Source organism: Maniola hyperantus, chromosome 14, assembly GCF_902806685.2.
Source record: "Maniola hyperantus chromosome 14, iAphHyp1.2, whole genome shotgun sequence".
Taxonomy (NCBI): domain Eukaryota; kingdom Metazoa; phylum Arthropoda; class Insecta; order Lepidoptera; family Nymphalidae; genus Maniola; species Maniola hyperantus.
Genome location: NC_048549.1, coordinates 9,230,446 through 9,256,471, shown reverse-complemented (window position 1 = coordinate 9,256,471; position 26,026 = coordinate 9,230,446). Strand labels below are relative to the sequence as shown.

General features: G+C 37.4%; 1 non-coding gene across 1 annotated transcript; it reads right to left on the bottom strand.

The window, feature by feature from the left end:
• Positions 1 to 3,280: 3,280 nt before the first annotated feature.
• Positions 3,281 to 3,353, bottom strand: TRNAT-UGU (transfer RNA threonine (anticodon UGU)). Its single transcript has one exon. It is a non-coding gene; the product is annotated as a tRNA-Thr (tRNA).
• Positions 3,354 to 26,026: the final 22,673 nt, after the last annotated feature.

Here is a 26,026-nt window from a genome sequence, read left to right as displayed (position 1 = left end):
CGAAAGTTCTTTTGCCGAATTGGATCTAGCTATTAGCATTGGTCTGCTATGATAGGAATCATTGACAAATGACGGCTAGCACTGCCAATTTTGTGCTAACAAAATACGTACATACTCACTACCTAAGGCATTATAATCGATCTATCTCTAATCAGTCGATAAGTGGATATAGGTACAAGGTACAGCAACTTGCATTATTATTATTTGTCAAAATATGTATGGTTTTTCGTTTTTTTGACAACTAACAACGTTGCTAAGTAATTTCTCAACAGTTTACAGATAGATTGAAAAACCCTAAATTCGTTCGACATAAGATCGTTATACGAGTATAATAATTATTTATGCATTATTTTGATTAGAGCGAGCGCCGATAAAACTTTAGCCTATGGTACTAGGTACTACTTTTAAATTACAGTTTATATAAGCCTATGGTGTTGCACAACAAACTTTAATAGGTATTCATGCCAAAATTAACAAACAGAGCAAGCTCGTGCCCGATTGGGTTTTTTCCAAAAACTGGTTCGTGCAAAAACAGCCGGAATTTTGCATTAGAAGTTCCGTGTTTGGCGACGACCGGCCGAAGAATGCCGTCAGGAATTAATCTCTAACGATTTATTTAGAACAGCCTTCAGGTGGTTGGGCTTAACATAATATTATTTCCAACTTGAGTAGATACTGGTTTTGTGACAGTTGCTGACTGCTTTGTTTTGATAGAGCCTGGTTTGTTTTGGAGTATCTCATAAACTAAGTAAGCGTTAAAGTTAAAAAGCGGATCCAAAAAGTCCTTGGAAGAATGGGAAACTGGAAAACCAAATGAGGTTAAGTAGATTATCCATAACGAAGAGGCTTTCTCACCTTATTGGGCTGTAAGGAAAAGTCATTATTTTTAACTTAACATTATTGTTTACTAGATGATGCCCGCGGCTCCGCTCGTGTGGATTAAGATTTTTTAGATTCCGTGGGAACTCTTTGATTTTTCGTGATAAAAGTACCTATCTATCCTATATCCGTCCCCGAGATGCAAGCTATCTATGTACCTACTAAATTCCGTCAAAATCGGTTAAAAATGTATAGGCTGTGAAAAGCTAGTAGACAGACAGACAGACAGACAAATATCACATTACCTAGTAGAACTAAGGCAGTATTTAAGAGTATCTAAACGTTACATTAAAAGCACATAATATGCTGAGCATTCTGAGCAAATGTCCCAGTTCTGGAATTCTAACAAACGTTAGGATTATAAATTATAATACTAACGTTTGTTTTAATATGTCCTTTCATGTGACGTTTAAATACTCATAAATACAAGATTGAGATGGTAGCGTATTCTATGAAATATGGAACATTAAAATAATTAGGTATGTACCTAATATTAGCAATTAGCATCCCATGTAAACTAGAAAAACAGAGTAGACGCCTACAGCATTAACTCGAGCAATTGTATCTAACGTAATAGTTGTAACTTGTACTGCAGATTAAAACGTCGATAACTATAACAAAATTTATATAACCTAGTTCAAAAGAGTATTACTTAAAACAGTGCTATTTTATATTATTTAAAAACCCAGAACCGTACATATATTTTCTTGTATTATTAAGATATAAGTAATACGTTTAGCATAATGCAACAAAAAAATCAAAATGGAGTCCATTAATCAAGAAATACAAATAATTTAGGTATCTTTGTTATCTCAATCCCATCGATAATATTATTATGTATTGCCATATTGGTCAGTGCAAATTAATAAATGAGATACCATAACCGAGAGTAGTAGCCGCGGCGACGACCAGGCGGCCGCACACCTGCGCTTGCGCATCTCGAAGCACACGATTGTTTATCAACCTTATCTCTTTTGAATTGAGATCATTTTAAATTGTACGAGTTATACTCTCATTACGAATCATGGACATAACAAACAAATATATTCAAAACTCTGTACCATTTACAGCAAAGTTGGGTTTTACGGCCATCTGAGGCTGAGATTCCAGACGAAGAGTTATGGTCATGGCTGCTTTTTATGCTTTCTTATTCATCAAGCAAGAGTAGTAAAAAAATGCTAATATTTATTATAATATTATGTTTATATTTTTTTTACGGTCAGTTGACGGGCACATAAGTTACTTTTTCAATTGCCAGATAAAATTTAATTGATGATTTTTGTCATTTTTACAGAGAGATAAGAAACTCTAAATTCCTCAAATAAAAGATGACGGAAAAATTGGCCCCTAGCTTCGATGAACAATTTAGCCTCTAGGAATATAGAATTTTCATATAATTTTCTCAATTAACTTAATAGTACCAGTACGTTACATTGCTCATAGATGGCACTGTTAGGCCCAAGTGGCTGCTTGAAAAGATGTCTCGATTTTAGACATAAGTACTGGAGAAACCTCCTAAAACCTCGTCTAAAAATCACAAACAACCATAAAATAGCATAAATAATATTTCTAGAAAGATAATAATAATGTTTATTAAGAAAAATTATAAAGATTGGCAAAGTTTATATCGCGCTATTAAAGTTTTTTAACTTTTAGGGTATATATACGCTTGTTCTATGAAACATTGTACGAGTTCCAACCAGTTCAGCTATCGGGGTCACATACGAACCTCTATGGTTCTCTCACCCTGTGGAAAGTCCCCGGAGACAGGGCGGAAAGCGCCGCATCGTGAAGATGAAGGCTGAGCTTTGGCATCGTAGGGAAGGTTAACCTGCGCGATGACAGCTCGTAGCGTTGCTCAGAGCACAGTTGATGTTGCAAAGGACACACTGTCCATAACCAAATGGGGCTTACTCGGATGGAACTCATCTTTTTTTAAACCTAATTTTTGATAATGTAGGGTGCGCATTGCAGACTTTCTTTGTGTTATTACGTAGTAGGTAAAGTGCGAATAAAATAAATAGTCCAATCTTCAAAATTCAGGTATAAAAAAATTATGTAGGTACATCGGTGTTACGTAATATTAGCTTTATACTCGTAGAATAAGGCAGGACGCCTACCTAGTACCTACTACCTATGTATGTCCGCGACAGGTTGAGGTGGCAATCGAAGTATCAGGCACGGGGACGCACCGCACACGCGGTCACCCACACCGGCTTGGCGCGGGAGCTGTGCGGGTGTGCGGGGGGTTCCCTCCCCGATTGCCATCTCCACCTGTCGCGTATTATATATACGTTTATGATAAAAAGTAGTACCTACCAAGTCACCGTGTGTTAGAAAACAGCAATTTTATTTAGTAACGATCAATCTCAAAAAATTAGAAAAAGTGAGTTTGGTGTGTTGCCTCCAGAGAGATTTGAACTCTCGACCCCTGGTTTACAAGACCAGTGCTCTAACCCCTGAGCTATGGAGGCACTGCATAGCTTAGCGAAAAAGTAAAGTTTTTGTTTCGGTGCTTATAGTACATTTTGGCGTGGTGAGGTCCAACTCGTATGCAGAAATTGAAGCTGGTATACGCGGACATAATTATTTTATTTTAAAACTACCTACCTACATTAATAGTATGTATAGTATGTATGTAAGTATAAGACTACAGAGGAATGTGCAGTGCTCAGACAAGCCGCCAAGCGCTTACGAGCACGAAGAAACCAATATTGGTATTGGTACCAATATTGATAACCAATAATTTTTTTTTTCTGTTTGTGTGGAAATAAAAATATTGAAGTTTTCTTCTAAATATATAAAAGGAAAAGGTGACTGACTGACTGACTGACTGATCTATCAACGCACAGCTCAAACTACTGGACGGATCGGGCTGAAATTTGGCATGCAGATAGCTATTATGACGTAGGCATCCGCTAAGAAAGGATTTTTGAAACTTCAACTCCTAAGGGCGTGAAATAGGGGTTTGAAATTTGTGTAGTCCACGCGGACGAAGTCGCGAGCATAAGCTAGTTAAATGATAATATTCTCGATTTACCGCAATTTGTTTTTAATTTACTTATCCATACTATGTATAATACGTATAATAATAAATGCGAAAGTGTGTCTGCCTGTCCGCTAGCTTTTCGTGGCTCATTTTGACGAAATTTGGTACAGAGATAGCTTGCCCTTGCATCCCGGGGACGGCTACTTTTTATCCCGATAAATCAAATCCCACGGGAATCTCACGCGGATGAAGTCGCGTACATCATCTAGTATTGTATAATGCTGGCTAGGTTTACTTTAATACAAAATTGATTTGGATTTAATCAATCTTTTGTTTTACTGTAAATGTATCTACTTACCTGTACCTATACTACCTACACATGTAAAAGAAGTGAAATCTGAATAAACGTCTGTTTGTGACGTGTTATTTCAAAAAAAAATATTTTTAAGAAAAATATTTGCAATGGCTGTAAATTATTATTAGTTTCTATCGAGTTTAGAAGGATGGTGTGTTCCGTGAACAATAGGTGCATTGAATGTAAGTTTTATTATTAACTGGCTTATGCCCGCAACTTCGTCCGCGTGGACTACACAAATTTCAAACCCCTGTTTTACCCCTTATGGATTGAATTAGCTTATTCCCGCGACTTAGTCCGCGTGGACTACACAAAATTCAAACTTCTATTTCACCCCCTTAGGGGTTGTTTTTTACAAAATCCTTTTTAGCGGATGCCTACGTTATAATAGCTAACTGCGCATGCCAAATTTCAGCCCGATCAGTCCAGTAGTTTGGGCTGTGCGTTGATAGATCAGTCAGTCAGTCACCTTTTCCTTTTATATCTTCAGAAGAAGATATAGGATGGATAGGTATATAGGTTTGAGCATTGTTGCCTATGTCCAGAAGTGGACGGAATCTATAGGATGATGATGATGATGATTGTTAGTTACAAATGACACTTTTCTGAAATAACACCTTGTAGTTGCAAACAGGCGAGAAGGCGAATACCAAAACGGCGCTTACGCAATTCCCACAGATGTAAGGCGTTTGATATACGAAACACGCGTAATGTTGACTAACGAGATGTGCTCTGTGTTGCATAGGTATGGAGTAAAGTTGCACTTTGTTAGAGGTGACGCCATGGATTGAATGGGATTCTACCAATTACATTTGCTAATTGGTTTGAATAAAATCCTAGTTAATAATATTCTACATGTTTAAGTTTAAATGTTTGTTAGACAAACCGACTCGGCTGAAGAATGAAGTAACACATTGACTACTTTTTATCCCGAAAAATCAAAGAGTTGTTGAAAGATTTCTAAAATACCTATAGGTATCCACGCAGACTAGTCGCGGGCATCATCTACCTAGTAGATAAGCAGTATTAATGAATTGAATTATTTATCAACTAGCTTATTCACTTCGTCCGCGTGGACTAGGTACCTACCTACATAAATTTCAAATCCCTATTTTATTGTGTTGTATTTTAAAAAATCCTTTCTTAGCGGATGTCTACGTCATAATAATAGTCACGTCATAGTATAGATTGTGTGATAATTATAAAATATGCTTTTAAATAAAACGGCTAACTCACGTTTCTTTTCGGAGCAAGTAGGTATGCCTGACTAATTTATTCTTTACTAACTTTCGGTTCTTTTATTCATGGGGCTGTTCGGCGACGCGGCGGTGAAACTAGTCGGGCATAGTCCGACAAAAACGTGAGTTCATCGAATAAAAACCGGCCAAGTGCGAGTCAGGCTCGCGCAACGAGGGTTCCGTAATACAGTCGTATTTTTGCGACATTTTGCACGATAATTCAAAAACTATGATGCATAAAAATAAATAAAAATCTGTTTTAGAATGCACAGGTGAAGACCTTTCATAATATGATACCCCACGTGGCCACGTCTTGATGTAATTATCTTACTTTGAAAATTTAAAACACTAATTATTAGTAATTCATGACCACAATTTAATTTTTTTGTTGATGTAACCACAAATTCACGGTTTTCAGATTTTTCCCCATATGTCTGTTATAAGACCTACCTACCTGCCAAATTTCATGATTCTAGGTCAACGGGAAGTACCCTGAAGGTTTCTTGACAGACAGACAACAAAGTGATCCTATAGGGGTTCCGTTTTTCCTTTTCCGTAACCCTAAAAAAGCAGTAATTTGAGATCCGTATCTTACGTAGTAGTACCAAATAATTATTTAGGACTTCGAAGTCCATGTTTGACATCCTAGACACAGGTTATCTAGTTAGGAGTCAGATCCATCACCCACGCAAATGGCCAAGTTGTAAAGAGTTTTCTGCTTTAGTTATAGTTTTAAAATATTTGTGCGGGTTTGTCACTTTATGTTCATGCCCTAAATAAATAAATAAATAAAAAATGATAGAAGTGATTTATTCGTGGAATGGAAATAAGTAATCATCGTTCTTTTTAGGGTTCCGTACCTCAAATGGAAAAACGGAACCCTTATAGGATCACTTTGTTGTCTGTCTGTCTGTCTGTCTGTCTGTCTGTCTGTTCGTCTGTCTGTCAACCTACAGGGTACTTCCCGTTGACCTAGAATCATGAAATTTGGCAGGTAGGTAGATCTTATAGCTGACATTTGGGGAAAAATCTGAAAACCGTGAAATTAGGGTTAGATCACACAAAAAAAATTAAATTGTGATCATGAACTAATAATTAGTATTTTCAACTTTCGAAGTAAGTGACTATATCAAGTGGGGTATCATATGAAAGGTCTTCACCTGTACATTCTAAAACAGATTTTTATTTATTTTTATGCATCATAGTTTTTGAATTATCGAGCAAAATGTCGAAAAAATACGACTGTAGTACGGAACCCTCATTACGCGAGCCTGACTCGCACTTGGCCGGTTTTTTTATTATTATCATTCTCATCGGATAAGGGGCGTACTGCGTATTTGCACCGACAGTGGACATCAGGGTCTTAGACTGGTTTCTCATCCGCATATATGTTGCGGATTGCCACATGTTACTCCGAACGTCCAAACGTGGACACTTGATCGCTGGAAGGATTGATCTGTAGTCCTTATAAAGGGTACGTTATTTATAGGCATGACTCAGGTCATCTGAGGGTATTAAACTTGCAGAAAAACGACGATTTTATTACAACTTATTATTATTGATTACCTTTAAACATCGATGCCTTTAAGGCTTAGTTTGGTATAAAAGTAGGTAGGTTTGGTAGATATTTCATATACTAAGCAGTGAGGTTCGATCCCGGTCACGCACCTCTACCTTTTCGGAGTTAGGTATGTGCGTTTCAAGCAATTAAATATTACTTGCTTTAACGGTGAAGGAAAACATTGTGTGGAGATCTGCAGCCTGGAATTCTTCATGATGCTGTCAATAATGTAGATATATTGTGAAGAAGAAGAAGATAAGCTGTAAAGAGTTTTGATTTGAAATTACGGTTTGCGAATTTTGGGGTGTTGGTCTTCAGATGAGATTGCCGTAAAAGTGGGGTCTACGTAAACATATCGTTTCTGTCTCGACTTAAAAATAAATATTGAAAAATGCCATAAATTGCCCATACTTAGTACATACCTCCCAATGTCAATAACACTTTTCCAATTACATACCATTGAGTAGGAGCAAAGTAGATATTTATTCGTTTAAAAGATTTTCTGACAGACTGTCATGACAACAATTAACTACCTACCTTAAAAATTGGCTAAGTATAAAAGTGAAATACAAATTCAGTGATTACCTTCTCAAGAAAGAACTTTCTTTAATTACTTAATTAATATTATTACCAAAATTAACTAGACAATTTGACGAGTAGATATTTTTGCATTTATTTAAGGATTCTTCTTCCGTCTTCGAAACATGAAATCAAAAAGGGGTAGGTAGATAAAACTATAAATACCTAGGTACTTCAATAAAAATCTCAATAACTGGCCTTATGAGCTTTAACAGTTAACTTTAACAATAATTACACAATTCGCTCTAAATTTGAATTCGAAAACGCATTAAAATAATTTCTTTGTAGCGGTAATTTCTGTTCGATCGGTATTGAGCTGATCTGAAATTGTATGCCGGTAATCGACATCATTGAAGCCGTATTCGAAGTCGAACCTATTAGGTACTTACTTTATTCTTACTCAAGATTTATCTAATTACTGTACAAATCATGCCCACGTGGAATAGTGCCAAAAATAATGACTGTGTTTTCAGCATAGTTTTCAGTCAGTCAGATTGTCAAAAATTGTCACCTGATGAGGCAATTTTACCACGGAGTCTTGTAAGAATTTTTGTCGTGATGTTGGTAAAGATGAAGTATCTAATAATGTTAGGAAAGCTCTAAAAACAAACAAAAGTTTTCAGATTCTCTTGTAAAAGTTTCTTTTGTTTTGTATTCGTCGTAAAAGTTGAACTAATACCTACTTACTGTATAAGATATGCCTGCGTGCTTGCTAAATAAGTTAAATTATAATAAGTTGTAATTATATACTTGTAAGTACCTACTAATATTAGTAGATATATCTGTGTGGAATAGTATAAAATCAAGAAGTCATAATTTCCGCAATTTCTTTACTATGAATGAGTAAAAAGATGAAACGTTGCAAGAAGTTTTTGTTTACTAAGACTACCATCACGACAAAGTTTCCATGGCAAACAAATATGTAAGTATAAGAGCAGTTAATAAAGGCGAAAAAAATCCGATTCCGATCGTCAAATTACAAATTACAATTGCGGTGCAACTTCAAGAATTGGGCATCATTATAGTCTCCGATTATGGGCATAGGGCACCACGGTCAAGTAACCGCAAGTCGATAATTTACTTCACCGGTAATGCTCTCGTTACAGGTATTTTTCATTTCGTATCTGTTGTCGTTTTATTTTTAAGCCCGTTAATTGGTAGGTACCTACTTACTGATTGGGTATGCTGGTCGATGGCGAACTTTTCATATTGTAGCATGAAGATAAACAATGGTCAATACAAAGTTTAAAATTAAATTTATATTAGGTTCTTATTAAGTTAATATTTATATTAGAGAATCGCGCACCGAGGGTTCCGTATTCAGGTATTTTTTTCGACATTTTGCACGATAAATCAAAAACTAAGATGCAGAAAAATAAATAAAAATCTGCTTTAGAAACTACTTGGTGGTTAGAATGTAAAGGTAAAGCCCTGATATAATATGATAGGTAGTAATTTTACTTTGAAAGTTGAAGATACTACTTATTTTTCATGACCACATTTTTTCAAAATGATGTAACCACAATATCACGGTTTTCGAATTTATTCCTATACTTGTTCTATAAGACCTACCTACCTACCTACCAAATTTCATGATTCTAGGTCAACAGAAAGTAAGTACCCTATAGGTTTTCTTGACAGACATGACGGACAGACAAACAGACGAAGTGATCCTGTAAGGGATCCGTTTTTCCTTTTGAGGTACGGAACCCAAAAAATAACCACAACCAGTGCAATAATCTAATTATCTCTTTCAATGAAACTTGTGCGTTTTGCGTACTTCAGCTACTTAGGAAGAGACGTTAAACTGAGTAATGGTTAATAAGGTCTGCTTTACGACAGGAAGAGGGGTTGCTTTAATAAGGAAACAATTGGTTACGTCTGTTTCAGCTAATTGTAATTTATTTTTGAACATTTTATTGTTAAACGGAAACTTTACTAGAATTTGGTATTACTTAGAGAGACTTAAAATTTAGAATACTAAGTTTTAAATTTTAGTGTGAAAAAATCCGCACTTGCCAATCTAATGGAGTATGGGTCTGACCACTTCTCATTCATTCTGAAAGGAGAGTAGAGACCTGTGCTAAATAGTGGGCCATTGCGGATGTGCCGATGATAATATTATAACAAAAGTGCGAGTCAGCCTCGCGCACAGAATTTTCCGAACTACGTCATATTTTTTCGACATTTTGCACGATCAATTTTATTAGGCATAAAAATAAATAAAAATCAGTTTTAGGATGTACAAGTATAGGTAGCCCTTTCATATGGTCTAGTTATCCTACTTTGAAAATTGAAAATACTAATTATTTTTTCATGAACACATTTAAATTTTTTTTTGTGATGTAACCACAAAACGGTTTTCAGATTTATTCCTTTACTTGTGCTTTAAGATCTACCTACCTACCAAATTTCATGATTCTAAGTCAACGGGAAGTACCTTATAAAACAACCAGACAGACAATAATATAGTGATCTTATAAGGGTTTCTTTTTCCTTTTGAGGTACGGAACCCTAAAAAAGGACAAATTTATTAGAACAACTGTTTTTATTTTGGTGTTGGTTTCAGTTATGGACGTTGTTAAATAGCACTGCGTGACCTAACACGCTTTTGAATATAACTCGTCTTTTTTGCACGGTGTAAAAATGGCATGGAATGGAACCTCCAGTTCCTATTCCGGAAGCGTTACGAGGCCTTTAGATCACACAGCGATGCTTGTGCCTTCACTATTATATTTGTGCACCGTGCAATAATGGACTACTTATAAGTCACACGTATCGTAATGTAATATTATTTCTTCTGGATTCCTAGATTTTCATAGAGCTGTTCAGCACGCTTTCAAGCAATGTGTTCTCGGCATAAGATTGTACTTATCTGAAATCGCATTCGTATATCTAATAAAACTTTATGGCTTTCACATTGACTGGTACTTAAAATATTTAATGACGCGCAGACACCTAATATTTCATCGCTGTATGTAACACAAGTAAATGACTCATTAATCCACTAAGACAGTGGTATGATCGAATTTAAACACGCTTAATAGCTTCCCATTGGTACGTGTACAAGCGTGAAAAATTCAACTCGGCGTGAATTACTTGTAAAGACCTCTTCACACATGTAGGTACTGTGTGCAGTGTGCACTGTGCACTGATCGATGTAGTAGAAACTTTAGAAGAATGAAATCACATTTATACCTATGCTTTGTGGACTTATCAAGCAAACCATGAAAATTGAAAGAAACTTCCTAGACAAAAATCTTCGTAGAATAAAAATCTTTACACAATCTGAGATTTCAACTTTTCCAAAATAAATTAATTATCGTACTTATTCCAAAATGATAATTACCTAGCGACCCGTCTCGGCTTTGCATAGGTAGCTTGAGAAGAACTATTCCACTGTAGGTAAGTAAGTACATTGTTTTCATGTAACTTTAGCTATTTATTTACGCGGAGCACGCCACAGAAGCTCTCAGATTGGGCAATTATTTCAGACTTAATTCACAATTACCATCATACCAGTAGCACAGTTTTATACATTGTAAAACTGTGTTAGTAGCTTATTTTCGAAATTAGAACCTATATATTAACCTTCTTAGATAATCCCTTTTTCTATTGGTGAAAATCGAATGAAAACACGTACAATAATATCTAAGACACGAAATCGCCCGAAAAAACATGAAATCAGTGCGATGCTGGAATTTAATTTGTAAAATTTGTAATTATGTAGTGGTTTATTTATGACTGCAAAGTAAATAAGCGTGTATACCTAATATTATATCTATACGCACATGCGATTTCTTAGGCTCATTACTTCGCTAAGTTTGTCGTACTTAGTGTGATAGGACTCTAGCATAAATGTGCGGACCCAAGCCGGACCGATCGGCTATGTTTGCATGATACAAGTTGTCATCCATATGCCAAAGGTTCGGCGGTCCGTCTGTCTGTCCAGCAGAGCGCAGCGCGCGCTGTGACGTGTGCTCTGCAGCCAGGGTTACCATGATGTAACTTTAACCATGAAAGTCTCACTAATAATAATTTATTTGAGCACATTGAAAAGTGTATCAATTTACTTACTGCGAATTCTGCCACTCGATTGCGGAAAAACTGCATTAATCATTATTACAATCTCAATGGGTGTGATTGGCTGAATTTATGGTATTCTTGTTGCAACAGTGCATTGTAGGTAATAAGTAAGCGAGCCTCAACCAATCAGAGGTGATTGCGATTGTGACATTGTAGCTGTCATTCTACCGCAACGAGCACCAGATGAACTTCACTTCTAGTAGCTCTAGATAGGATAGGAAAGATTGGATTATGTGGGGTTTCTACCCATTAAAACCCCCTTCGGAGCCCATCCTCAGCGAATTTTGTGCTGCTGGAAAGTGAAACTATGTACTCGATTGAAGTTACTTAGCTCATTCACGAAGACAGATTTTTTGACAACCGATTTGTCGTTGGATACGATTCTTCTTCTTTGGTCCTGGGTTTCGTAGATACCGTCGTTTGTTGCAAAGGTGACTGCTGGTATAACTCGCCACTGGAACACTAAAGCCTGCCGAGCTCACTCTATCCAAAGCAGACCACCCAGATCGGCAAAGAATTCAGGGATTGTTGCTGGGGACCTAATGTGACTCTCCATGCATTCTCTGCATTAAAGGCTGTTGGTAGGTATCTAGAATAGTAGGCATTTGTCAAGTGTCATGTTGTCGTACAGACAATTACTGTCTTAAGTTTCTCTAGGTTTAGATGTGTTCATGAGAGATCTCGGAGTTTTAGTGGGCAGAAATGCTGCATAGATAATTAGAAAAGTTGTAATGGAATATTACTTCAGTAGGGGACCTAGAAGCACTTGATACTCGTATGTTGACACAGTAATATGGTCACCCTGGCTGCCTCGTAACTGAGATTCGGTTACCGCCTGACGCCGTATCACCTTACTACCTTCTCTCGGAATATGGTACGAGCGGCTGCTGCCTTTAAAGGAGATACGGTGTATGGATTTCATAAACAGGCCTGATTAATCAATGTGGCATAAATAATACTATCGATAATGACGATGATTAATAACTTTCATGTCTGAAGGCAAATTCTTTTGTCAATTACCTGAAAACCTGACAAATAACTTAATAAGTAATAAGGTATTGCTTAGTGCATTTATTGGTAGGTTTTTTTGCATTCATGTTCATAAACTGATCTGAGCCAATCACTGAAGTTTTTGAAGTGAAAATTGTTAATCATTTTATAGTAGGGCTATAAAATGATGACGATGATAGAGATTAGGCGCATTGGGTGATTTTAGAATAGGTAAAACTGCAAGGTCGCATCACCGACATGCTAACGTTACCTATTAGTGCTCGGAGTGTCGATAGATGTATCTATATGTATAAATTAAACTATTTAGTGTTTGGTTTTAATAAATTATGAAAATTAAATTTTTGATAAGTATCTATGGACAAAGAGGCAAGAGCCAGCGCGTGCCAAAACTTCGTTATTTTTGCTGAGCGTTCCTCCCTGTGCTGGGGACAATACGCAGAGAAACTTTCAGCTTTTATAAAATAACGATAAACGAAGGTCTTTCACGCGCTGGCTCTCTCTCTACTACTACAATGAATTAGAAAATCCAAATAAAACCACTGTTATTTTTATAGTTTTAAGTTTTCACTTCTGATATTTTTTTATTCATCAAAATCAACATCTTAGTTTTTATTCCAACTCATGCTGCAGGATCGCCTACTATGAAAGCTTGAAAGTGACTTTTGCCCCAATTACAAAATGTAAACTGCCCCAATTGTCTGCGCGTACGCACCATTATTATTGCAACGCGTCGGAATTGGAATAGATTACACGCATCAACGCCGCTTCCGGTCGGCCATTCACACGGACACCCTCGCAAACAATTGATGTCGTCGTGCGACTGATTTTATGGTAATTTTCAAATAAACCGGGGTGACTTTGATTCATTATTGATTTGCATCCGTGTGAACTTTACAGTACGCGACCGAAAGTAATGTACATCGGCCTTTAAAATGACATTTCGGATTTGTAGAGCGTTGTCTCTGTCACTTGTACCTATGACGTTTTATCGGTCTCAACGACAGGGACAACGCTCGACAAATCTGCTATCTTCTCTTCTAAAGGCTTTCTGCCGCGTACTGTACATAGTGTTCAACTCTTATGAAATGTATTTCACTCCCTGAATACAGTTGAGGAAAGCAGAACGCAATAAAAGATAGATAGGTACCTACGTCATCTTTATGAGCAACCCGCCGCCGCACCGGCTCACTACAGAGCACGCGGTCTCCTCTCAGAGTGAGAAGGGCTTTGGCTTTGGCCATAGTCTACCACGCTGGCCAAATGCGGATTGCCAGACTTGAGAGCTCTTAGGCATGCGGCCTGCAGGTTTCCTCACGATAATTTTCTTCGCCGTTAAAACACACACACACACACACACACCGAAAAGTTAGAGGTGCGTGCCTGGGAACGAACCCCCAACCTCTGATTAGGAGGCGGACGTCCTAACCACTACGCTATCACAGCTTAACATTAATAAAGATACTTGAAGTGTATTCAGGGTAATTAATTATATCTGCAACTGATATTACAAGTTTCAAACAAGAAGAGCAATTAAACAGATCTAGTAACTTTCAACTTGAATTGATACCAGTCTAGATGTCTTTTTTCATTTGCAAGTTATCTAAGGCTGGTTTCAAAGATATTTTTATGATATTTTATTTTCTCCGCAGACCACTTGCGTGACGTCTTCGTCCAGCTAAAAGTTTCGCGCAGGGAGGCGCAAATGTTCGAAATTCGTATACTTGTCGGACACCGCGCTTGGTCTGTCTTCACGCTCACGGCGGCGGCGATGACGTGGACATTGATCAACACCGACACTAGTTGGCAACCTGCAACAATGAATGTTTCATGTATTTTATTTCAGTTTTACAAGACCATAATTATAGGTACTGCAGATGTTCCTGTCAGCAGAATACTTACTTACCACTTTTGATCTCAAATTTTACTAAATGCAATTTAAACTAAGATCTATTATACCAACCACAATAGAACAATGTTTTTGGAAATAAAGATGATTTTTGATTTTGATTTAGGTACTGTCTCTAAGTGTTTTTCAACTTAGTTTCTTGATCTCTGTATGAGTCCAGTTGATTGACTAGCTGAATGGTTCATAGGCTGTAAATGCTACAGTCTACAAGCAGCCTTAGGTACCACTGACGGCACTTACACGGTTTTAATGCAGGAACTGGTTTGCAAACAGTGGAGGCGTGAGAGTGTCCAGAGCAGGGATATTCTCAGGGCCGACATCACTGCACCTGCGCACTGACAAAAGGACAATGTCGTTAACTTATCCAATTGCTGTTCAAGTTCAGACAAGTTGCTACTCGAGGTTCCACATCGGCATCTGATTTTAATTGGAAATCGATAGTGTACGTTTAATTTATTAACCGCTCCTGTTATCCTGCAATCGCTTTAAATTGAAGCCAAGTTGTAGCCATTTCTTGGGATTTCACTTTTTAATAGGTTTACTTATAAAATTATTAAAGCATTTAAAAACAGTAGGTACCTACCAACTGTTTACTGCCTAACTAAAATATTCTGTTCTATTTAAAGTTACCTGAAAATTAAGAAAATGATATTACAATATGAGTAAGTTAGCGTAGGCAGGTACGCTGAATCCTCCTTTCTCCTTAATCCAAGGAATCCAATCCAACTCAACAGCCTACACGTGTATTTTCTGGACAAAACTATCTTCGAGGCTATGTCTCAAAAAAAAAGTCCTTCTTTATCCCCCCACTTCCCGCTGCCTTCTTCAGATCATCAGTCCAGCGGGATGGAGGTCGTAGCAGCCTCTTCCTCATCCCGTCCTTTCTCACGAGAATTATCTACATATACCTATAGTTCAACCACTACCCATATGCGAAAGTGTGTTTGTTTATTGGTTTGTCCTTCAATCACGTCGCAATGGAGCAACGGATTGACGCGATTTTTGTATGGATATAGATTAAGATCTGGAAATTGACATAGGCTCCTATTTACCCCGAACAATCAAAGAGTTTCCACAGGATTTTTAAACACCTAAACCCACGCGTACGAAGTTGCGACCATAAGCCAGTATTCTATAAAAACTGTGTACGAATAGGAAACTATCGCTATAAACCTTTACTGAATGACAGAAAAAGGCTTTAAACGCGATATCCATAAACTATACAAAAATTAAAGTAGGTACTGTCCACATTATGTCCGTCCTGACACCGACAGTGAATGGTAATTTGCAGAATATTATGCCTTGTAACATTTTTTCCACGAGATTGCTCCGAATATCGCAAACTTGTCCAGTATGTACGCCAATGTACACGAAACCTGTCACTGTTTACCGTACACTAACGGTACATTTCTGTACAAAAAATATGCAAGTAGGTACATATGAAGTTTGTAATTACTTATATGCGTATCTAGAAGCAAACAATTTTTTTATTTGTACACGTATTTTCTTACGAACTGAATCAAGGTTGGGTACCTAAATGACGACGTTCTGTTTTCGTTCAAATAAAGAGAAATAACGTCACAGAAATGACGAAGCATAGCCTGTTAAATTTATGTATTATACATTATTATCTAATTATTGTCAACACTAGAATATGCCATCTGCACGGGGCGATAGTTTGTATCGAATTTTGTCACACGGCGAGACTATCGCCGCGATTCACTCCTTCGTGGAGATGGCGCCCATGGCGTCTAATTATTTTTGTTTGATAGAGTGTTCGGGACTGCGACCTATTGCGACTAGGTACCTATTAAGTATATACTTAAAGTAGTAAAATTTAACTCCTTACGCGCAATTTTAACTTTTTGTGTCAAGTAGGTACGATTTTAGTCCTTAGTTGTAGACAGTTGACCCATAGAGTTAAAATGGCGCGCGTTTCTTCTCCTTACCTAAAAGAGGACCCGCCAATTGGGCCCTCGGTTTTATAGGCATTTCTCGCCGCACATCAGCCGAGGATTGTCAATGTTTATAGGTAGGTACTTACCATTGCTACGTTACTAGTTTATCTTCATTCAATTTAAGCAATCAATGAATATGGACGGTGCAAGAAAAACCCGTAGAGCATACCTACCTACCTAATATACACGTCAAAAATTAATTACCATAGATTATGAGATTGATTGATTGGGAGTCGTTACGCGTGCGGTCATGGTGTTGCAGTAAGGTTGCGGCGTGGGAACCTCGGCAGGTGTTCTGGCCGAAGGTAATGAGTATACGAAAATTATTATGCCTTTTAAAGACATACGAGTATTTGCAATCTCACCTTATCTTTCATAACCGGCGACTGGTTGACGACGCTGCGGTTGGTTTAACTGTATTTTTTAGAGTTGCTGGATTGCAATTTGCTAATATCCATTTAATCATTGATTTTATGGGTACCTAATAGGTACCTATAACATTGAACCGCAGGTACTGTTAATTTAATTTGTACATTTTTATTTAGGTAGGTGGCCGGTTCTAGGAAAATTCTGGCTTAACCAGCAATGTTGTTTTTCAGAATCTTCAGTCTTAAATCACTGCAAGTTATAAGGTACCACCGTGTACGTATATTATACCAATGAACAAAATATTTATTTATAATTTTTATTCAAGTAAACTTTTACAAGTGCTTTTGAATTGTCAACTAGTTTAATTTACCTACCACTGGTTCGAAATGCCGGTCCAAAACAGTAAAGTTTTTACTTATTTCAGTACAGCTTGAAGCTGAAAAATAAGTCATAAACAAGTCTAAATAGAACATTACAACTAACCCTTTATTATAACTAATCCTTTTCAAACATAAATAGAAAATCGTATGCGAAAACGGAGGCCAGAAAATTCTCAGACAGAACAGAACGTGTTTGCATGCGATAAGAACATTTTTTAGCAAATGGCTAATAGAATACAACCTGTTGCAAACAAGGTTGTCCGGATAAAAAATCACATCCTGAGCTGACGGAGGCTCTAAAATGATTGCGAATGAATAAAAAAAGCATTTATTGTGTAACATACGTGAGAACTACGCGCAGGTGCAAACGGCGGAGGAAATCTCGTACGGCTTCTGTGCACTAATCGCTTAGATATTACGATCAAATTATAATCTTATTTACTGACTTAAGTGTTATGTTATATGGGTTTTTAACGAACTCAAAATATGAGACCTTACATCCGGGTGCTAACTGCTATGTTACTTGCCATTTGATATAATTCCCGCAAATTGCTATTGCGCTGGAACCATTTCTCATTAACATCGAAATGACGTCATTTTGACGTCATTTGACGTATATTTAAGTAAAAATATACCATCAGCTCGAAGCTTCAGTCTCGTGCTGACGTCATTAAAATGGCGGCCACGCGCATTAGCAATTAGCAGTTTCAGGAAAATGTAAAGAGTAGATTTTTTTAGGCAGTAGGTATCTGAATTCTGACGGGATATTTTAAAAAAACCAGTCAAGTGCGAGTCGGATTCGGTCGCGAAGGGTTCCGTACCATCGTACAAGAATTACCTAACACTTTTTTAATTTGTTTCGTGATGTAACCAATAATTCACGGTTTCGGAATTTTCCCTTTACTTGTGGCATTGCTACCTGCCAAATTTCAAGAATCTAGGTCAAAACTCAACGGGAAGTAGGTACACTATAGGTTTTGATTCCCATGACGGGTCTCGACAGACACGACAGATAGACAGACAACGAGGTGGGTTCCTTTAATAAGGGAAATAAGGGTTCCTTTTTTCTCAATAGATACGGAACCCTAAAAAGAAGTAGGTATATGTGTGCGTGTACGCATAATATTGATTAATTTATTCAAAATGATTGTACATAAAAACTTAGTACGAAACTAGGAACGTGCAAAAATATTTGTTTAAATTACTGACTCTATTACATCAAATAAACTACTTACAGATAACAATTTGAAATAATCTCAAACATAATTCATTGCGCGTTAGTAGGTAATATAATATTCCCATAATTATCTTTGAGAACAGAGGAAATCGTGAGAATCTTCAACAGGTGTACGTAGACAATTATAATTCTTTTTGTTTATTCACAGCCAGTCAATCTTCGTTATTGCTTGAACGTATAGCTATACCTGTGGAGCGTGGAGATACATACCTTACTATAGGTACCTACACAACAGGTCGAGATGGCAATCGGGGAGGGAACGCCCCGCACACCCGCACAGCCCCCACGCTAACCCGATGCCGGCGAGCGCGGGTGACGTATACCCCGACAGTCATCTCAACCTGTCGCAGATTATACTTGCCCACTCCACGTGAAGAAAATGTCGAAAATTTTGGATATTATCGATAGTGATTCGTCATCATCATCATCATGATCAACCTATCGCCGGTCTACTACTGAGCTCGGTTGTCCTCTCAGAATGAGAAGCGTTTAGGCCACGGAGGAGAAAACCTTAGGTCATAGTCTGCCACACTGGCCTAAAATGGATGGCCTTCAGCCTGGATCGAATATTTTCGATCCAGGCTGAGGGCTAATTTTTGAAAATTTTTGGTAGTTTATTTATCACTTTAGGATCAAATTTTCAAAAAGGGTAAAATACCCTATTGCAACTTTATGTTACCTACTGGTAAAGTACCTAGTAAGTAAGTACCTACTGAGAAGTATCAATTACAGACCGGTAGGTATCCTGAAAACCCCGTTAACCAAATGGTTTGCTGTTGCAGTACAAAAGAGAAATCCAAAACCACTAGAAAACCGGTAAAATAGGTAATAAGAACATTGTATAACTGAGTCACCGTGGGAAGCTGTGCAGGTGACGGTCTGACTGCGACGCGGACGGCGCCAGCGCACGTCATACGGCAAGTTATGGCATCGCCACACTATACGCGTGTCGGAAGCAGGCACGATTGTGTAGCATTGCAACCATCGCAATCATTATTGTATTTTAATTTGGCCAGTTGCCAGTAGTAGAAAAGAGTCAGCTATTGAGAAGTACTCCGGCTATAATAGCAATAATTCCGTACAGGTTTTATTAATAAGGAGCGGATTACTGACTGGCTTTTGCCATCCATAGTAGTCCATACTATCCATACTAATATTATAAATGCGAAAGTGTGTCTGTCTGCTAGCTTTTCACAGCCCAACAAATTAACTGATTTTGATGAAATTTGGTACAAAGGTAGCTTACATCCCGGGAAAGGATTTTCCCACGGGATTTTCAGAAAACCTAAATCCACGTGGATAAAGTCGTGGGCATCATCTAGTTTTGTAATACAATACGATTACTAAGGTATGGCTGTAGTATGGATTAATAAAATATAAGTATAATGAATAATGGATAAGCTGTGATTAGGACTTCCGCCTTCTAATCGGAGGTGGGGGGTTCGATCCCGGGCATGCACCTCCAACTTTTCGGAGCTCTGTACTAAATATCACTTGTTTTAACGGTAAAGGAAAACATCATGAGGAAACCTGCATGCCTGAGAGGTCTCCATAATGTTCTCAAAGGTGTGTGAAGTCTATCAATCCGCACATGGTCACTTTAGCCAGCCTGGTAGCCAAAACCCTTCTCTCTGAGATGAGACCCGTGCTCCGTAGTGAGCCAGCGATGGGTTGATCATGATGATGACTAAAATATCGATTATATAAAATACATGCGAGCAATCATCACGAGAATGATGTCAGAACGGGCGTACAGTTGAGAGTAAAGAGTGGTTGGTTTTGGTCAGACCGACTATAATATTTACCTTATAGAATCAAGGTTTATGAATAGTTTAGTTATACTGTTTTACTGATTTTCTAATGGTTTTGGATTTCTCTTTCGGCTTCAAAAAAATCGATTGTCTATTATAGTACTTATAATAAAATATTGGAAGACCTCTGCGGGCTAAAAACTTGCGTAGAGCGCACCTCGAGCACACTTTGAACCCCTAAAACGCCACCCCTGGCTACGGCCATGGTGCCTACTTGTCGTTCAATTTACAAACCGCTCCCGCTGGTGATCCAATTTAGTGTGGGAAAACCCTTAACAGCTACTTATGCATAAATGTGTAGGTAATATTAAACTTCCTTATGCATTGAGATTGAGAATGCCACTTGATCAGTGCGAAACGGGCATAAACGATGGAACCAACAGTTTAAATGGCCGTTGAACATTTTCATTCGTGCAGATTACGTTATAAAAGTTTACGGACTCATACTCTTGTTTAGATTGCTCTTATAAAAGTATGTTTTATCTCTATCTCTTTTTTTGCTGGTTAAAATTAATGTACCTACCTACTAACTTTTTTTATGCTGAGTAGGAAATGGTGTAGGTACAAAGCGTAGGCTCTTTTTCCACGAATATCAAATGATGACAGTTGGTACCTATAGTTTGTTAAAGATCGAGGTGGGGACGCCCCGCACACTCGCACAGACCCCGCGCAAAGCCGGTGCGGGATGGCGCGGCAGACGTGCGGGTGTGCGGGGTGTCGCCACGCCTCATACCCCGATTGCCATCTCGATCTATCGCATAGTACCCCGCGTAATTTTTGCGCATTTATCTAGGCGTCACTGAAGGGTTAAATTTTAAAAAATATGATGTTGAAAATTCAAACGTAGGCATCCGCTAAAAGCCTTTGTTAGCGGATGTCTACGTGATACGTCATAGTAGCTATTTAGGTATATGCCTCTGCCAAATTTCATTAAGTGTTTCGAGCTGTGCGTTGATAGATCAGTCAGTCAGTCATTTTATTTATTTACTTAAATGTATCTATTTCTGTAATGAGCACGATAATGTGACGTCAAACGTTTATTGGCATTGCCTGCATGTTCCTGTGAACTGCAAAGATAATATAATAGTGGGTTTATGTAAACTAAACATCAATAAATGATCCGTTAACGTGGTTAACGTGCAGGCTTGAAATGCTGTTATAAACTATCCTAGAGTTACAGATTAGAAATGCATCAGCACCCGAGAGAAGTTGGGTGGATTAGCTAGTACTTATGTAATAAAGTAAAACGAATGATTTAGTCACAAGGAATTATACTTAAATCAAAAAGTTAGAGCATTAATCAAAAAGTTCCAGGCCTTGCGTGCGCGCAAATAAATATAAAGAAAGAGCAGAGGCCACACGCATTGCACGCTTAGCACTAATAATACCATTGGAACAAGCAATTTTCACTGCGCGGACCGAATCACCGCACTGTCGGTGATCGCGCGATGTGAGTCCGCGGCTAATTTCCACTGTCCCACTATGTGTTTCAACTAAGAAGAGTGAATTGAAATTATACCCACATATTATAATTGCGAAAGTGTGGTTGTTAGTTTGTTGGTATGTCCTTCAATCAGGTCTTAACGGAGCAACGGATCTAAACTTAGTATGATTTGTATATTGTGATAAGTATACCTAGTTGAAGGCTACAGAGTAATATATGCTAGCCGAAAAATCAAAGAGTTCCTACGGGATTTTAAAAAGTTAAATCCTTGCGGACGAAGCTGTAGTGCGTGATAAAATAAGCTGCTTCTTTGAGAGTGAAAAATAGGCTTATTTTTGAGTATTATAATATCACTAGGATTTACAACTAAAACCTGAAAAGATTTGAAAAAAAGTTTATTGATGTCTTAAAATATGTATTACAATAAAACTTAAAGTTAGCCTTATCTAATTACTGTACAAATCATGCCCGCGTGGAATAGTGCCAAGAATACTGGCTTCACTTCCGCGCTGGACAACCAGGCTGATCATTTGCGCACAAAACGAGCAAGCCCTGGCTTGTTATTAAGATTTCTGTGCCTGGCTGGCTTCACAGAAATCTTAATAACAGTCACCAATCGCGGTGAAATGTCTTTTGATCTCTCTGACTCTGCAACTTCATTATTTTATTTTGCCTATAAAAAATATCTAAGAGGTACAGTTTTCGGCATGGCATCATTGTCGCTCACGCCAAAAACGATTTCTCCAAAACTTTTTTCATAATTTTCAGTGACGCAATTATAGATACCTCCTACTAGAGTTATATCTGTAGAGTAGCGAAGAGTAGAAGAAGTAGCTTCTCATAATATTATGCTCAAAGTTATTAGATATAAAGTAAAAATTCCATTCCGATTTACTTTCGTTTCGATTTTCGATATCACACTGCTAACAATGTTTTCGTTCTTATTAAATCACCCTAACATCTCTGGTCTAAGCTTAATTTCTACTATAACACATTTCAGTACATTGTTTGTACTGAAAATACATTTACAGTGTCAGTTGTTTGATCGAGCCGTTTAATGTAGTTGGAAAAACAACAGCGGATTTACGAATTAGATCGTGTATTAACGTTTCGTTTTGGGTTGTTTGCATGTGGTTTGTTTACTTCATTTAGATGTGGTTTCAGTAGATTCTTAAATAAGTAAAATGTAGCGTCTGAAGCTATTTATTTCCTTACTATTTCTTTAACAAAAAGCAACACATACAAATTAATGGCTACTTTCACAGGCGAGTTTTTATGGATGGCTTGTAAAATGTAAAGCTTTTGGGAAAATTAGGTTCGGGTAAAACTTTTGTGGTTAGTCCACGTTAAGTTCATAGAGCGTAAAAACAACAACCCGAATATCATCATCGCCGACTCACTACTGAGAAGGATTTAGTCTATGCTCCTCCACGCTGACGAAGTGTGGATTGGCAGACTTCACACACCTTTGAGAACATTATGGAGAAGTCTAAGGCATGCAGGTTTCCTCACCATGTTTTGCTTTAACGTTCAAGCATGCTTTAGCGTTTCTAATCATTATTTATCTCAGGAAGTTCAAAAGCTTAATTTAACTTATCAGTTCCACCAAAAATAAAAATAAACCGCCATTCTGATTTGTAGTTAATAAATTTAGTTTGGTTTTCATTTGAATATTAACCAATCGAATTCAATGAAATTTTGTAGACACGTTCTAGAATCTAATATTCTGTCTGTCTAGTCTGTAGTTTACCAGATTTTCGTAAAAATACCTATCTTGTTTTAGAGTAAGTTACTTAAGCGGCAGAAAGAAGGATTTTTGAAGGAAACCAAGATAGACTTTTACTAAATTTATTCTTAAATTCTTAAACTAGTATTTCTTTCAGAATGGCAGATTTATTATGCCCGCTACTTCGTCCGTGTAGACTGCACAAATTTCAAACCCCTGTTTCACCCCTTCAGGATTGAATTTTCAAAATCCTTTCTTAGCGGATGTCTACGTCGTATAGCTACTTATCTGCATGCCAAATTTCAGCTCGATCCGTCCAGTAGTTTGAGCTCTGCGTTGATAGATCAGTCTGTAAGTCAGCTTTTGCTTTTATATTAACTTTTAAATTAACCTTCATTTCCTGAAATAAACTGGAAAAGCTAAATGTCACTTGCTTTAACGTTGAAGAAAAACAGTGTAGAGTAGGTACTTTGTATGGGGAGAGTCACGGAGAGACCTCCGATGATGAACAATTTCGTAAAATACCTCATTACGCAGCATAAGTGATAATAATCAAGTTAACCAGCTACCGGGAGTACCGTTGGTGGCATCCTTACATATCGATAATTGCACCGGTCCGTTAGGAGATAACTTGTTAGTCAACGATAATGATTGTATACATCTCAGGAGACAGATTTTTAGCGAACAACTTTTTTTCTTTGTAACGGTTGCTTGTTCAGTAAATGCTAATTCAATTTAAAAGAAAATGTAGCATAAATAGAACTAACGATATAGAAATAACGATCTAATTCATCAGCCTGTATGTACTGAACATAAACCTACCGTCTTCCGTCTTCCTCATCCACCCGCTTCCCGCCACCTAGGTCACGCATCGGTCCAGCCAGCTGCAGGTTACCGGCTTACCAGTACACTATGTAAACACGTCTGCCCCATTGGCCGTCGTTTCTGACTACCGCGACAGACATGGCCTTCCCACTGCCACTTCTGTTTGCTAATCCTTTGAGCCATGTCGGTCACTTTTGATATTCTTGTACGATCTTGTACGATGCCCTGTAGAAACCAATATAAGGGGTATAGATTTACTAAAAACTGCCAAACCCCTTCCAAGTTAACCTGCTTCCAATTGCCATCTTAGACTATATCATTACGTAACACCAGGTGAAATCTCAGTCACAGGTCAACTTGTAGTAGAGTTTAAAAAACTTCTGAACCTTGTTACTGAATTGTTATAAAACGCCTAAAAACTAAGCAATTGACAATAGCCACAATCCATTGATAAAATGAAACAAAACGAGTCAATTTAACGCTAGACTCATTACACCGATGATGCGTATCGGGCATCGGCAGAAGTCAATGCGTTCCAAACCACGGATATCCTCTTGAAGGCCGATCGCCCAATACTATCGTGGGAAACGGGTAACCAATACTGTTTTTGTAATGAAGCAACGTAATTCCTTTTGTCTTTTCATGGTTGAATGCGCCTGTAAAAATGAACCGAAATTTTTGAAGAAAAAATTTTCACAGGTGATTCATGCCTAGTAATTATGTAGTGTAACATACTAGGCTCAAGTAGTCTCTAAGAATAAATTGCATGGTATTGATAAGTTTCTAAACAAAGAATAAAATAGAAAAATGTACGCAAGAGTAAATGACGCCGTAACAAAACAAAGTTTGCAAAAAATTTTTCATATTAAATTCTCTGTTGTTCTTTCCTACATTTGTAAAATCTGATTGATTAGACTTATTAGTATTGAGCATTTGTTAGGTAGGTACTCCTTAATGTTTTGAATGGAGTCGTAATAAGTTAATTCTCTGTTGTTCTGTCCTACATTTGTAAAATCTAATTGATTAGACTTATTAGTTTTACGCATTTGTTAGGTAGGTACTCCCTAATGTTTTGAATGCAGTCGTAATGTCGAACTAATAATAGAAAATATCAAACAGAAGGTAACAATAGGTACATGTATGGGTTGTGTACAAACAGATGCGCACACGCAGTACGTCACAGCTGCCCGTGTCGTGGGTCAACAGCTTTACCAATTTTAAATACAGAAGCATAGGTATAATAAAATTATGTAAGTAGTAAGCCTCAATAGGTCAATAGCTGCTAGATTGTTCTTGCTGCTTACAAAAACTATTGAAATTGTTCCCTGAGTATCATACTATTTAAAAACTAGACTCAGTAAGAAGAAGAAGGTGTCTGGAAGTAATAATTATTAACTATTAATAGTGTTCTGTAAAACATACATAAAAATCAGCACTCAGACTTTAAGAAAAGTGAGTACTTACTTAATGTTTTTACATACCTTTACTTCCCTTGGCTCAAGCTAGCAAATTATGCTAGCTAAGTATTTGTTACTCGGAAAATAAAACAGATTTGGCACTATTGGGATCTTGGTCTAAGTATAATATGTCCTTCCAAAAAGTACCTACTTACCATTAACTTTCAAATAGGACCAATATAAAAATAGAAAACTTTTTGTTTAAATAAACTTTT